General features: G+C 43.4%; 1 long non-coding RNA gene across 1 annotated transcript; it reads right to left on the reverse strand.

Annotated features, from left to right (window-relative positions):
• Positions 1–2250: 2250 nt before the first annotated feature.
• Positions 2251–15646, reverse strand: LOC310745086. Its single transcript, XR_014539915.1, has 4 exons — positions 15424–15646; positions 14687–14741; positions 9471–9631; positions 2251–2469 (listed from the first exon to the last, which is right to left on the reverse strand). It is a non-coding gene; the product is annotated as an uncharacterized lncRNA (long non-coding RNA).
• Between the last annotated feature and the right edge of the window lie 568 nt (positions 15647–16214).

Here is a 16214-nt window from a genome sequence, read left to right on the forward strand (position 1 = left end):
AATAGATTTCTCAGCATCAGTCACACTTGCGTTGAAATGGAACTATTCCAATGCCAACGCAAACTCTCGGTGGTGCTTATCTTTTATAGAAACCCTTAAAAGATTTTATATTGATTCCTGAAAGAGTCAGTTTTCTTTTAGCATATTTTAAAAATGCATAATATTTTTATAGCATCCTTTAAAGATGGTCCTCGTGAGAGTCAGCCCATGAAAATAGAACAAATGGGTGGGAGAAGGGCAGTTCTGGTCTTTTAATTTATGAAGATGACTTTGTTACCTTACCTGTAAAAGGTAAAGGTACCCCTGACTATTAGGTCCAGTCATGACCAACTCTGGGGTTGTGGCGCTCATCTTGCTCTACGGGCCGAGGGAGCCGGCGTTTGTCCGCAGACAGCTTCCGGGTCATGTGGCCAGCATAACTAAGCCACTTCTGGTGAACCAGAGCAGCGCATGGAAACGCCGTTTACCTTCCCGCCGGAGCAGTACCTATTTATCTACTTGCACTTTGACATGCTTTCAAACTGCTAGGAGCTGGGACCAAGCAACAGGAGCTCACCCCGTCGCGAGGATTCGAACCACTGACCTTCTGATCAGCAAGTCCTAGGCTCTGTGGTTTAACCCACAGCGCCACCCGCGTCCCTTTACCTTACCTGTATGTGCACAATAAAGATGTCCATAGTTGCACCTGCATGCAGAATCTCACAGTAATCCAATTATTTTAAAAATGTAAATAGCCCCCCTCAAAAAGAATAGGATGGTCACCCTGGATTGTGTATCATCTCACAGGAATCTTGATCGCTATAGGGCTTGAACCTCACTATTCCGGTCCTTCACAAAACAAACATAGCAAAGGATTCTGTCCATGTAAACTGAGCACAGATGGTGATGCATAGATACTGGTGACAACTTTGCAAACAGGCATGTCAAAATGGCAGTCACAGTGCTATTTGAATTTGAATTGTCAAGCTGGGCAGATGGAGCGGAACAAACGTATGGAGCACCACAGCCCACAAGATAGGCCTACTTGTGGATTCGGACTTCATCACTGAATCAGAACCAAAATCCACTGCTGCAGCAGTTGGCCAAGCTCCCATTAGTCCAACTCTTGAAGCCACACTTTAAGATCTCCTCCACTTCTGGTGGTGCACTGGTGTAACTGGTTATGGTAGCATAAGGGGCATATTGGCCAAGAAGATCTAAAGCTCCATAAGCTTCAACTGTACACCTCTATATCTGCAAGGGCCAACTAGCTCTATTCAAATTATCTTCCATCCTTTTGGCTTGCATGAAGCATTCCCAGACACTGACAATGGGTGCCACTGATTACCTGCAGTTTTCTGTGCTGCAGGAGCCCCTCCTTTTGTATTGGGAAGCTGGATTACAGTCATTATGTATACAAGTCTGTTCTTTGTGGCTGACTCTTCTAGACAGGATGATTCAGCTTCCAAGTGGTTAGAAGCAACTGAACAATAATTGAAAACACTGATTTCATTAAAGCTACTTTTGTCAACTCACAGAAATGACATTCAATGCCTCCATTATAAACAGAGCTTGAATTGGCTTGTGAGTTATGACACCTTCTAATTGCCCCAGGCTCATTGTGTTAGCAGTGTACAAACATATAACGAAGACGCCATCCTTCAGCCAAAGACAATGCTCTGCATATTCTTGAATCTTTGTCTTGAAAGGTGTCTAAAATGTGTATTTCCCCACATTTCTCAGTACATTTATCTCCACCCTGTCTGTTCCCCTGGTGAGTTTTCAGAGCTCTGTGTTCTAGTCGCCATCTTCCATAGTAACAAACTCCACCCGCCTCCAGACATCTTTATTGAAAGTTCAAAAATACATAATTATATATGCACTAAAACATGATGAGATGTAAATAAAAGAGAGAGAAAGAAAAAGAGAAACAGCACCTGTGTAGAAGGGAAAATAAAGGGGGGGGACTCAAAACTGTATAGTTTACAAAGTTGTTGTTGTACTTCACCAGATCTTCATCTATTGCAGTGTTTGTAAGAATGGATTCCAAATATCATTGAATTTGTCCATGGCAAGTTTGTGTTTATATGCAAGTTGTTTATATGTTGCGAGTTTGTATAGGTCTTCAATCCAATCATAGAAGGGAGACACATTTTTCTTTTTCCAATTCATCAGTATCAGTCTTTTCCCATAGTAACGAACTTGATGGATGTGGAAGATGGTGAGAACTCAGTTAGTGGATTCACAGCTCCAAAAACGCAATATTGATTCAATGGTAACATTACTCATTTCATTCAATCCCACATGAAGTTTGTAAGAGGGGGCAGTTGATGGCAAAAAAGGGGAATGATCAACCCCCAAAGCTGCTTTGGTTCATTCTGTAGTCTAAAGACCTGCTTCCCATGTTTCTGTAATGGTATCTTAAGCTACTGTTTCCGTCACCTCACTTTTCACTCTTCCATACATGTATAACACCATACACTTGAACATCTGTAAAGCAGCATCAAAGGTGTCTGAAATCACAATAGAAGTGAATTGGAGCCCAGGAAAAGGTAAGTGCATGTCAAACGTTCCTGCCTGAATCATGCAAATTTGGCAATTTAGCAAAACAAACGGAATGGATTTGGTTTCTACTACTCCTCTCTCAGATAGCTGCCTATTAGAAAATGTAAACATGTAATGACAAGTATCAATAATTTATCTGGAAATATCAAATAGTCCGAAAATGTATGGGCTCTGGACTTGTTTGTTTAGGGCATTTTAGCTTCCTAGATGGACCGTGGGGATTTAAAGAGGTCCTAGTTTGACACTCCACAAGGGAGCCTAATCTCTTAAGAAAGATTTTTTTCCAGAATGCAGCCTGTCTGTACACTGATTCTGAAAACGGTATGTACAATCTAGCATTGTGGCCATCACTCTATGAAAATGCAGTTCACTCACGTGGAACAGTTGTAAGATTGCCTGGAGATGGCTCCCACCCCCTCACAAATTAAAAGAGAATGTAATTTCTACTTGGCAGGCAAGCTGTCAAGAAAATGCATTAAGGTTCCTATAGTACTCTGAATGCCTAGTTAAATGTTCTGTAGCATTAGCATTATTTTAATTTCTTGGCCGTACATCACCCTAAGGTCCCAGTGCAGGTTACAACATTTAAACACAATGTTTAAAACAGTTTAAAACAACTTATAATCACAAAAGGAAGGTGGGCCAAAAAAACCAGGTATCTCAGGTGTCAAAATGTATTACTGATACAGCAGCATCTTTTCAGCTGCATACTAACAACTGTCTTTAAAAAGCCAGATGGAGACAAAAAATATGAACCATGATCCTGCATGCTGTTAAACTGGTGGGGGCAGCACATTTCTATACATGTCTACTCAGAAGTAAGCCTCAAGGAATTCTATGGAACTGACTCCCAGGTAAGCGTGTGAAGAATTGGAGCCCATGAATTCGTGCAGAATTGCAGGCACATTTCATTTCATCTCTGAGAAACACCTAATCATATATTATTATTACTGTTTTGGATGAGCTTATTACTGCTGCTCTAGGGAATTGCTTTTGCATTCATCTTTTTGAGCTGCCCAGAGAACATATGTTATCAGACAGCCATAAGAGAGAGGAAATGCAATTAATAAATTAAATACATACATAGGTTCTGCAAGGGAGGTCTGCAGGCTAACATGAAAGGAAGGATAAAATTACGGAGCCCAAAGAGAAGAAAACAAGAAGATTCTTGCTGGATCACTCCAAGGGTCCAGTATTCTGTTCTCACAGCCTGGTGCCTCTGGGAAGACTGACAGACGTACATGGGTACAACAGTACTCTGCCACACCTGTGAATCCTGGCAACTGGGGCTCAGAGGCATACTGTAACTCAACCAGGGTATAAAGACACCATTGTTTCAAGTGAGGCGACTGAAAAACGAACAACTGTTCTAGCTTGAGAAGAGATAATCCCTGGAACGCATCCTAGTGCTATTTCCAGCATGACAAACGAATCTTGGGTGACATCAAAATATGCATAACAGTGCAGGATAGCCCTAAGGTTGAAGATCCAATTGCGCAACAACTCCGAGGTGCATAATATTTTGGTTTTTAAAAAAATAAAATAAAATAAATGTATTGTAAAGCAGCATAGGGATGCGGGTGGCACTGTGGGTTAAACCACAGAGCCTAGGACTTGCTGATCAGAAGGTCAGCGGTTCGAATCCCCGCGACGGGGTGAGCTCCCGTTGCTCAGTCCCTGCTCCTGCCAACCTAGCAGTTTGAAAGCACATCAAAGTGCAAGTAGATAAATAGGTACCGCTCCAGAGGGAAGGTAAACTGCATTTCCGTGCGCTGCTCTGGTTTGCCAGAAGTGGCTTAGTCATGCTGGCCACATGACCCGGAAGCTGTACACCGGCTCCCTTGGCCAATAAAGCGAGATGAGCGCCGCAACCCCAGAGTCGGTCACGACTGGACCTAATGGTCAGGGGTCCCTTTACCTTTACCTTTAATCGCAGCATACAGACAAAGCCAGTCAGTACCCTGTCCCCTCAAATGTAGAATAGGGGAGGCAACTGTTCTGGTAGCATGCTTTCATTGCCGTCAGTCCATTGGTTTCCTCCAGGACCAACATGATCTGTGATTGGCGATGCACTGGCAGTGGTTCTATAGACACTGAAGTGTGGGTCTCACTGTTGTTGCAATGAACATTGTGTTGTCCCTCTCCTGTCCTAGTATGGTAAGAATAGGATTTGGTGGCCATTGTATGGGCAAGTTGGCAGCCTATTTCTGTCCCCAGTCACACATACACACACACACACACACACACACACACACACACACACACACACACACATATATAGGATTGCTTGGCTAGCACAACATTAAAATCTCCCCCTTTTTTCCTTTTCTCAGTTGACAATGTAAGCATTATTAGGATCAGGGAGTTCAAAGACATACTTTAAGTGTCTGAAAGACCAGGTGATCCAATAAAATATGCATTCTCAATTTCCCTTGCCTTTCTTGCAATGTTTTTAATTGCTAGTAGGCATTGTGGGCATCTCATCATAAAGATCTGGTTAAGAGAAAGGAAAGAAAACTAGCATTAAAATGTAAGACGCAAATCATGTACTAATGCTCTGTGTCTAATCCCTCCTTTTGCAAATTCTGGAATCACTTTTAAATAATATTTGGTTCATGTAATACTGATGAAGTTAATATATGTATCCTCATTTGAATAATCTCTGCTTCTTATTTAAACAATGCTCAAAGCTGCTCATTCTTCTTCGGGGTGATATTCAGCTCTGCAGAAATCTTGGGAGAAGAACTGCCATATTCTGCTTCTACTTTTGCTTGGTTTACAAATGTCATGGAGGTTAAGCGATGGTGCCAGAATTTGTAATTACCTGGTTCAGCCGAGCTCTCTTACTTCTTTAATCTTTAGAAATAAATCCAACTTTTCAATGAAGTATTGCCAGAGTAAAGCATTTCAAATATCAATAATAAAATCAATAAATAAACAATAAGAGCCAACAGATAATTTCAAAGAGGAGGGGCAGTCAGTCACTGGAACTGGAATATTCAGCAATCAAAAGCTAACCTGAGGGTCAAAGTAGACATGACAGTTAATTGCATGAATGCCATTAATATGCACATTTTTGTTGAGTAAATAAGAAGACCGAGTTCCACTGGAATAATGAGGGTGGGAAGTGCAAGCTTAGCTCTTTCTCTCCCTGCCAGAGTTCCAATAAAAAAATTGTACACATTACAAGGAGAGTCTTCATCAGTGCTGCCAATGGACGTGTTGCCTGAAACGAAGTATCAGTTTGGGTCAGCTGCTGGAAGAGAAGATCATCTCCCATGGTCCTGATGTTACTTAGGCGTCTCTGTGGCTGCCATTTACAGAACAAAAAAATGTGCACATTGATTGTGTTGGCATCTCTGGCTGTGTACATGCTATATCTTTAAAGCACATTCAAAGCACGTTCTTTCCCTCACCGTAGTTTACCCCTCAAGGAGTCACAGTTCCTGGCAACCCATAGCAAACTGCTTCTAACACACTTTAAAGGTGGAATTTGTACCTAGCCATAGAAGGCGCTTGCAATCACCGGTTACTGCTGGATCTCAGCGCCATTTCCCTGAGAGGTTCCTGCTTGATTTTCAGAGGCAGCCCCAACCCACATGCTGAAAACATGTAATCAGTGCTTTCAAATGTTGGGGCAAATTATCTCTGCAGTGCTGAATATGTGCTTCTTGTTCCATTTCTCGGAACTCTGTGTGGAACCCTTTGTGTTAAATCCAATTGTCCAGTGCTAAGAAATCAGAGACGTCATGAAACGGTGAAATCTGCTATGATTAAATGGGCACAAGATGTTGGACACAATATCATGATGGCTAACTGGGAACAGTTATGGATCACAGGTATGAAGTTTACGGCATGCAATGCCTTAAGAGAGAATATAATGAAAATGACATACAGGTGGTACATGACACCAGTCAAGCTTGCAAAAATTTATCATTTGCCCGATAATAAATGTTGGAAATGTAAAGAAACTGAAGGTACATTCTTTCACCTCTGGTGGACATGCCCAAGGATTAAGGCTTTCTGGGAGACGATCTATAATGAAATGAAAAAGGTATTTAAATATACCTTTCCGAAGAAACCAGAGGCCTTTCTCCTGGGCATGGTCGGCCAATTGGTGCCAAAGAAGGATAGAACTTTCTTTATGTATGCTACAACAGCAGCAAGAATACTTATTGCAAAGTATTGGAAGACACAAGATCTACCCACCCTGGAAGAATGGCAGATGAAGGTGATGGACTATATGGAACTGGCGGAAATGACTGGCAGAATCCGAGACCAGGGAGAAGAGTCGGTGGAAGAAGTTTGGAAGAAATTTAAAGACTATTTACAGAAACACTGCAAAATTAATGAATGTTAGAATGATGTTGGAATGAATTTATGTGACTTTAGCAGAAATGTTATAAAGGTTTAGGAAAAAACAGACTGTTAATTGGTGAAAGGAGGGAAAGTAAATTTATATTAATATCAAGATAAATTTACAGGACAAAAATTTGAAAGGAGGGAAAGGATTTGCTGAAATGGAAAAGTGACCAAGAATACAAAAAAGGGAGGTGTGAGGAGGTCAAGGAAATAGGCTAATGAAAGAAAGCAAATGGGAAGAGTTGCTGTATTTTTTTTTCTTGACTTTTCTTTTTGTCTAATGGATGTTAATTCTCTGTTTTTTTTCTTTGTGATTTTTCTTTTTTCTTTTTTGTATTTCATCTTGTCTTGTTTAAAAGGATTTTTTTGATGTTTCTTTTTGTACTTTTTTTTAAAAAAAACTTTAATAAATATAGATAGGTAGCCGTGTTGGTCTGCCATAGTCAAAACAAAAAAAATTTTTTCCTTCCAGTAGCACCTTAAAGACCAACTAAGTTAGTTCTTGGTATGAGCTTTCGTGTGCATGCACATGTGTATCTGAAGAAGTGTGCATGCACACGAAAGCTCATACCAAGAACTAACTTAGTTGGTCTTTAAGGTGCTACTGGAAGGAAAAAAAAATTTTTGTTTTAATAAATATCTTATATATATATAAAAAAAGAAATCAGAGACGTCATGCACTTTATGAGTGCTCTTCCTAATCCAGCAAAGGGTACATGTGCAGATAGGGCTCTAACTTGATCAGCTTGCTTCTTCTTCTTCTTCTTCTTCTTCTTCTTCTTCTTCTTCTTCGGTGACCACTCTTAGCCACGTAAGATTGCCTTCCATGAACATGGTTTTAACAGTGAGTCCGTAAGTGACTGTGGAGGCCAATTCTAGATCTACAGTGGGGATATAGGTTTCTGGGCGGGAGTTGATAATCATCATCATCATCATCATCATCATCATCTCCCGCCTGGAAACCTATGTCCCCACTGTAGAAAGACATGTGGATCCAGATGTTTATGCTACATTTTTTTAGATTTGCCTTGAGAGAGTTGTGACATTAACATATGAGTGCTGGGGGTGAAATAGTTAAACAGGTTGCCCAGTCAGGACCCAGGGGGGTGGAGTCAGTGGCACTATAAAACCAGCTCTGGGAGGGGCAAAAGGAGGAGTTCGTTGGGGAGTTCGTTGGGAGCTGGGTGGTTGGTTGGAGTGGGAGTGAATTGGGATAGAGTCTGTGGGGAGATTGAGTTAGTGTAGTGAAATAAGCTGAGTCAGGAATAGGGGCTAGGAAGACAAGTAAATATCTGAGAGGTGGTTTAGTGAGTGAGAGCAGGTAGCGGAAGTTATAGGTCTGGATAGACACCCCATGAATGTAATTGACTGATACCATTTATGAAACCACACGCTTGTTAAACTGCAATAAATAAACAAAAGTTTATGTTCCAATTTAACCCTGACTGGACTCAGTATTGTACCAGGTAGGGCCTGGGTGGTGGCGGCGAGAAATAAAGTGGTGGCACAGGGATGAATAGATGGTGGAACGTCCGGGGACGCTGTGTGATCACCACAAGAGTCTTTAAACCTCTTTTGTTGATCAGCATGCAGGTAGTCTGAAATACCTTTCTTTCAGGGAAGAACAGGCTGAGAGGCGTTTCTCTCTTTAATAAACAGCACTACATTTTTAGTTATTCCAAATCTGTACATGTGGGATCTAGATCAGTGACATTCTTGAGGGGAGACAGGCCTTCCAACGTCCTTTTAAATAAATGGGCAACTTCAGGTACATGGATGTGCAAGCACCGAGGTGCCAGGTTGCACCCAAGGTTGAGGGGGTCTGGTGTGAGTCACGTTTGTGTGATGAATGTGCGATGTCATATCCTCTGGAGGAGGCCAAGCGCTCTGGCAGAGCCGGGTGCTGCAGCTGTGACATGCACCATGCATTGTACACAATGGGTCCTCTCAAAATTGAGGGGGCTGGGCCCCCTTCAAACAAATATTGAGGGGGCTGAAGACTCCTTGGCTGGCCTGTGTGAGCAAGACCATTATCAGCAAAGTTCATTGCTCACCTGCAGGTTTCTAACTCATTTTTTTTGGGAAGGAAAACAAAATCAAGTTAAAGCCTCAGTCCAGTATACCTGCCTCGGTCCAGTATACCTGAAGGAGCGTCTCCACCCCCATCATTCTGCCCGGATGCTGAGGTCCAGCGCCGAGGGCCTTCTGGCGGTTCCCTCATTGCGAGAAGCAAAGCTACAGGGAACCAGGCAGAGGGCCTTCTCGGTAGTGGCGCCCGCCCTGTGGAACACCCTTCCAGCAGATGTCAAAGCGATAAACAACTACCTGACATTCTGAAGGCAGCCCTGTTCAGGGAAGTTTTTAACGTGTGATATTTTACTGTATTTTTGGTTTCTATGGAAGCCGCCCAGAGTGGCTGGGGAGGCCCAGCCAGATGGGCGGGGTATAAATAATAAATTATTATTATTATTATTATTATTATTATTATTATTATTATTATTATTAAAGTAGCAGGAGAAATCAGAACTGCATAAAAATACAATTAGCTACAGTTTCTAACTGACGTTATATGGAACATTTTCTAGGTTTCCCACTTGCAGACAGGACAGCATCCTTTGGGCTGGCTAACCACTCATCTACCAGAAATTGCTGGACTACAACTCTCACCATGTCTGACCATTGACTGTGTTGGCTGGAGCTAATGGAACCTGGAGAGCAGCAACATCTAGATATAATAATAATAATAATAATAATAATAATAATAATAATAATAATTTATTTATACCCCGCCCATCTGGCTGGGTTTCCCCAGCCACTCTGGGTGGCTTCCAACAAAGTATTAAAATACAGTGGTCTGTTAAACATTAAAAGCTTCCCTAAACAGGGCTGCCTTCAGATGTCTGGTAGTTGTTCTTCTCTTTGACATCTGGTGGGAGGGCGTTCCACAGGGCGGGTGCCACTACCGAGAAGGCCCTCTGCCTGGTTCCCTGTAACTTGGCTTCTCGCAGTGAGGGAACCGCCAGAAGGCCCTCGGCGCTGGACCTCAGTGTCTGGGCAGAATGACGGGGGTGGAGACGCTCCTTCAGGTATACTGGACCGAGGCCATTTAGGGCTTTAAAGGTCAGCGCCAACACTTTCAATTGTGCTCAGAAACGTAATGGGAGCCAATGTAGGTCTTTTAAGACCGGTGTTATGTGGTCTTGGCGGCTGCTCCCAGTCACCAGTCTAGAAAGAAAGAAAGAAATAGACTTTATTTGCATAGCCAGCAGGCCATTGCATCGAAGGACAGACAAAAACAAAAATATATTACGGAAATAGCTGCTACATTCTGGATTAGTTGTAGTTTCCGGGTCACCTTTAAAGGTAGCCCCACACAGAGCGCATTGCAGTAATCCAAATGAGAAATAACTAGAGATATCTAGACAGAGGCGGGTAAGCTGCTCCTCGCTTACATGGATAGTCAAATGGAATTCCAGTGGAGGCTGAAGCAAGCAAATAAGCAATTATCATCAGGGCAGACAGAGACAAAAACAATATTTGGATTACCCTGTTTTGTGGTGTGTTCCAGGAGAGGCAATGACTGATCGCAGGGGAGCAAGTATCCAATCAAAAGGCAGCAAAATGGTGTCTGGGATGCCTACATATAGATTGTTTTTTGGACACATTTACCTCACTTTTCTACCAATTTAACTGCCATGCCACAACTTCCCCCGTAGGACTCTGGCAATTGTAGAATTCTTTGCCGGAAATCCCTAGAGAGACAGCCACACACCGCAAACTGCGATGGTCATATTGTGCTGGGGAAGGTGAAAGGAGCCCTTTTAGGTTTGCAGTGTAAGTTTGCCTTACAAGGTAAAAGCTTCATTTGAAAATAGTCCGGGGATTCAGAAATCGTCAATGAAAAAAATGGGCCTTGATATTCCAGGCAGCAGTCCAGAAGGAAATTGGATCCCGATGAAGTGAGGGAAATATCCACATTTCACACTGAAAACATTTGGGAGGCATGTCCAGTGGCTGGACAAATTTATCAAACCGGGAGATTGTTTGCTCAAGATAAATAAGATCCAGTATATGTGGTAGCCTCTGGAGCCAAACAAAAGCATAATCCTCTTCCAGAGGCAAAGCAGGATTTACATTTATTTTGTTCAATTGTGTTATGTACCAAGGACACTGGCTTATTTACTGAAATGTCAGTACAACTTATTGAGAAGTAGCCGCAGTAACACAAATTACTCCCTTTGGTAGAAGACACAGGAATCACCAGCAACACAAAGCGTTACTTAAATTGGACATCAGGTTGCAATTTTCTCCTCTCATGTTTAAAGAATGAAAAGCCTGGATTTTCAAGTTTGCAAAAGCTGACTCTAAAAAGCCCTTTACAGAGCAGTAACTTCCTGCTGAAATCCTGTACTTTTTATGAGGTAAAGGTAAAAGGGCCCCTGACCGTTAGGTCCAGTCGTGACCGACTCTGGGGTTGCGGCACTCATCTCGCTTTATTGGTCATGAGGGAGCCATGTGGCCAGCATGACTAAGCCACTTCTGGCGAACCAGAGCAGCACACGGAAACACCGTTTACCTTCCCGCTGGAGCGGTACCTATTTAACTACTTGCACTTTGATGTGCTTTCAAACTGCTAGGTTGGCAGGAGCAGGTACCGAGCAACAGGAGCTCACCCCGTGGCCGGGATTCGAACCGCCGACCTTCTGATCGGCAAGTCCTAGGCTGTGTACTTTTTATACCATACCACAAAAGTTCTGGCTGTTGGAAGGGAAGTTGTCCTGCTTTGGTTGTGCTATAGTGCAAGAGTGCCCCTCCAGATTTGGTAATATTGGGGCAGTGGCCTAGCGTGGGTTTCCAGTACCCAGGGCCACGTGGAAGGTGGGGTGGGAGGAAGCGAAACGGATGCACATGGGCATTCAACTGCCTAAGGACTTGCAGCTGCAGAGATAAGAAAAGAAGAGTTGTTCCGTTGTCTGGAGAGGTCACTTCCTGGTTCGCATGGAGAAGCCATTTTCAACAGAGCCCAGCGATGGAAGCACATAGCTGTACTCACTGGGTGTCAAACTTTTATGCCCCTAACAAATTTTGCACCTGGGGCAACTGCCCCTGTGCCCCCATCCTGCTATGCCACTGCACTGGGGAAGTACTGCAGAACAACAAATGAAGAACAATGATATGTGGACAGCCCAGTATAAAACTATCACTAACACACAATTATAGAATCACTGAGCTGTTGCAGAATACTTCCCACACAAAAAGTCAGTCAGGAAGGACCCTACAATTGCACTGTTAGAGCTGAAACTAAACCAGTAACTCTGTGTGTGTGTGTTGGTGTGGGAAATCATGCGGGTGGTGAAGGGATGCGGGTGGCACTGTGGGTTAAACCACTGAGCCTAGGCTTGCCGATCAGAAGGTCGGCAGTTCGAATCCCCACAACGGGGTGAGCTCCCGTTGCTCAGTCCCTGCTCCTGCCAACCTAGCAGTTCAAAAGCACATCAAAGTGCAAGTAGATAAATAGGTACCGCTCCGGCGGGAAGGTAAATGGCGTTTCCGCGTGCTGCTCTGGTTCGCCAGAAGTGGCTTAGTCATGCTGGCCACATGACCCAGAAGTTGTACACTGGCTCCCTCGGCCAATAAAGCAAGATGAGCGCTGCAACCCCAGAGTAGGGCACGGGAAGGTAAATGGCGTTTCCGCGTGCTGCTCTGGTTCGCCAGAAGCGGCTTAGTCATGCTGGCCACATGACCCAGAAGTTGTACACTGGCTCCCTCGGCCAATAAAGCAAGATGAGCGCTGCAACCCCAGAGTAGGGCACGACTGGACCTAATGGTCAGGGGTTCCTTTACCTTTACCTTACTGGGAGATGGTTTAAATTCACAGGAAAGAGAAGGGAAGGAAAAGAGCACACACACACAATGGCAGGTAATAAAAGAGTTAAACATTCCTTCCCACTCCTCCCCCCCCCCCCCATGGTGCTCTGGCTGGGGCACCTGCCATTTACATAACAAAAAAATGCACATTAATTGCAGTTCCACAATTACAGCTTGGCCTTAAGTATGCATATCAAAAGTGCTGGAGATGTGAAAAATCTATTGAAAGGGCAGAAGTGGCAAGAACAGCTAGAAATTAATTTCTGAGAATTCAAAAGGCAGAATGGAATGCAATTAAGGCAATGCAAACTTAACATATGCAGTGAGAAAATGTTCCTGCACTTTTGGGCTGCAGATGAATGTTATAGCCACAAGTGCTGAGGCTTCCAAATTTAGGTTGGCAAGGCTCAGATATATTTTAGGGTCCATAGTTAAGGAGGGAGCTGTAAATACAGCTATCTCCAATAATTTAAATGTACAGTCTTTGCCTGAAATGATGTAGACTTGTTTCAGGTGCTGGATTTTTTTTTTTATGGCTTGCAGCAGCAGCAAATAAATACTTAGGGTGAAACTCAGCAGCACAAAAAATCCTAATCGTAACGACATTGAAAGGTCACTTGACATCTTAAGTTTTAGGCACAAACTTTGTCTAGAAACTAGTGCCAGCCTCTGAAGCATGGATTACACTTTCCCATATAGGTAGATACGAAATAACTCTCTTTTTAGTTGGTTCTCTAGCATTTATTACAGTACAAGAATATAGGAAGCTGTCTTCCCCCTACACCATCCCCCTTTCTCACCCAAAGGACTACAGAACAGGGAGAGTGCTTCTACTTCTTTGTCCAGAAATGGAATGAAATACCAACTGTGTTGGGGGAAGTGTGACCAGATACACTACAGTCGTACCTCGGGTTACATACGCTTCAGGTTACATACGCTTCAGGTTACAGACTCCACTAACTCAGAAATAGTGCTTCAGGTTAAGAACTTTGCTTCAGGATGAGAACAGAAATCGTGCTCCGGCGGTGCGGTGGCAGCAGGAGGCCCCATTAGCTAAAGTGGTGCTTCAGGTTAAGAACAGTTTCAGGTTAAGTACGGACCTCCAGAACAAATTAAGTACTTAACCCGAGGTACCACTGTATTGTGCTCAAAAATGTGAGTTGGCCATGCTTGCCTCCCCAAAGAAGGTGAGTTTAGGACTAGGGATAGGTAATTCTGTCTGTTTCAGTTTCTCACAGTTTCTCATTTTTTCCAGTATTTAGTTCTTCACATTTCTTCATCAGTTTGCACTTTTTTTAAAAAAAAAAAGTCCTCCTGGAAATTCAACAACATTTAAGTGCATTTTTCTCCAAATGCCATCATTCTGGTATGCAATTTTGCCTAATGTACATATTTCTGCAAGCGATTTCCTCTAGTATAATGCATTTTTCTGTTTTGTTTTCACTAACACGAGCATTTATGCACATGTGCCCCTAATACATGCATTGTTGTGTACATTTTTCCATTAAAAACTCCATTGCCAAATTTGGAGAAGAGGAAGTTTCAGAGGAAGTGATGCAGATGGCGCTGTGGGTTAAACCACAGAGCCTAGGGCTTGTCGATCGGAAGGTCGGCACTTCAAATCCCCACGACGGGGTGAGCTCCTGTTGTTCGGTCCCAGCTCCTGCCCACCTCCTGCCCACGTTCAAAAGCACATCAAAGTGCAAGTAGATAAATAGGTACCGCTCCGGCAGGAACATAAACAGCATTTCCGTGCGCTGCTCTGGTTTGCCAGAAGTGGCTTAGTCATGCTGGCCACATGACCCAGAAGCTGTCTGAGGACAAATGCCGGCTCCCTTGGCCTATAGAGCGAGATGAGCACACAACCTCAGAATCATCTGTGACTGGACCTAACAGTCAGGGGTACCTTTACCTTTTAAGTTTCAGAGGGCCCCTTTGTTTCAGTTCACAGCGGATGATTTCAGGGGCTGCAAATTAAACAGATTTGCCTTTACATGCAAAACTGAATCAAATTTCCCTCCCCCATCCTCAGTTAGGAGGCCCACCCCCTCTTTTTAATCTCTGGTTTTATAAAGGATGTGAAAAGCACATGCAGTTTTGTGCAGAAAATTGTGAAACTTGTTACCTTTGGACTCTTCATATATTGCCATTGCTTTATTGTGACATTATGCACCTTGCTAAATCTTTAAAAAAGGCCAGTGAAAAGAACATGGGAGGAATGATTTTCTTTGCATTCAAAGATCTGGGAAATCTTAACCTCACCCAACATCTCATTTTTCTCTCTCTCCGGTTTGCTCCATTTCCACTGAGGTGGCCCCCTCCCTTACCTGGCTTAGCAGCAGCTTAAACTGAGGATACACCTATGGGAGAAAGCTCCTATCGTCATGGAAGATTTTACCCCAGACTGAAAAAGAGCCAGAATAAATTAAACCGAGTGAGGTTAGGCTAATGTGTATGAATTATGTATATGGGCTAATGGGATGGATGGCAGGGCATTACAAGGAAATTATTCCACAAAGCATCTGCTGTCAGCATACATGATGGGAAATAAAACTGGACTCTGTGATGAATTAATTTCCTGCATCTCCACAGCCCGGTTCTTATTTTTATATAAAATCCCCCCAACAAGGTGCAGAGTGATAAGGCTACCTAAGCTAGCCTTCCGAGCGAGGAAATTGCTAATATGCAAGCAAATCGGCAGCCTGATCTTCTGAGCCACTCTCTGTGCTGAAGCACTAGCAGATAGGATCTCCTGTCTGAAGGGTCCTGGTGCTGATGCAAAAGGACAGCTCAAAGAGGTCCGTGGTCCTGAAACATGGACAACAACTATCTCTGGCACTAGTGTACCAATGTTTCTTTATTGTCTCTTTACTGCCGCTCCAGGGCCTCGAAATCTGCCTGAGGATTCCTGGGCCTGCGCCAGATGCTTCATTGTTTGTGACATCATGAATGGCAAGCAGGTACTTGCTTATAGTTCAGCTTCTTTAAGGGAGTGTGCATCTGACCAACTTTTACTTGCATATCAAACAGAGCAGCAGCCAGCAGCTCAGTTCTCTGTGGATGGAATTTGGTGAACCAAGTGCCTGCAGGAATATCTTCCGGTGGCTGAAAAGATACATACCTGAACATATTAAAGTGTGTGGAAAGAGCTTCCCTGCTCCATTCAAAACCTTAATCTAAATGGTGTTCCTGGTTTGTTTGTTTGTTTTTTTGGGGGGTTAAGAATGTTGGTAGGCAAGCACAGTAATGGCAGACTCTCCAAGTGTCCCTAATTTCCAGAGAGAGTCCCGGATTTTCAGAAACTGTCCCAGTTTCCGATTTGATCCTGGAATGTCTTGCTTTTCCTTAGGAAATCCCTATTATCATTGGAGAAATGTTGGAGTGTATGGAGTTATGCGACCCCGGAGACAAGGAGAAGAAGGCAGCCCTGTATAGGGAAG

Source organism: Podarcis filfolensis (assembly GCF_964270895.1).
Source record: "Podarcis filfolensis genome assembly, chromosome: 11".
In the NCBI taxonomy this organism is placed as follows: Eukaryota; Metazoa; Chordata; class Lepidosauria; order Squamata; family Lacertidae; genus Podarcis; species Podarcis filfolensis.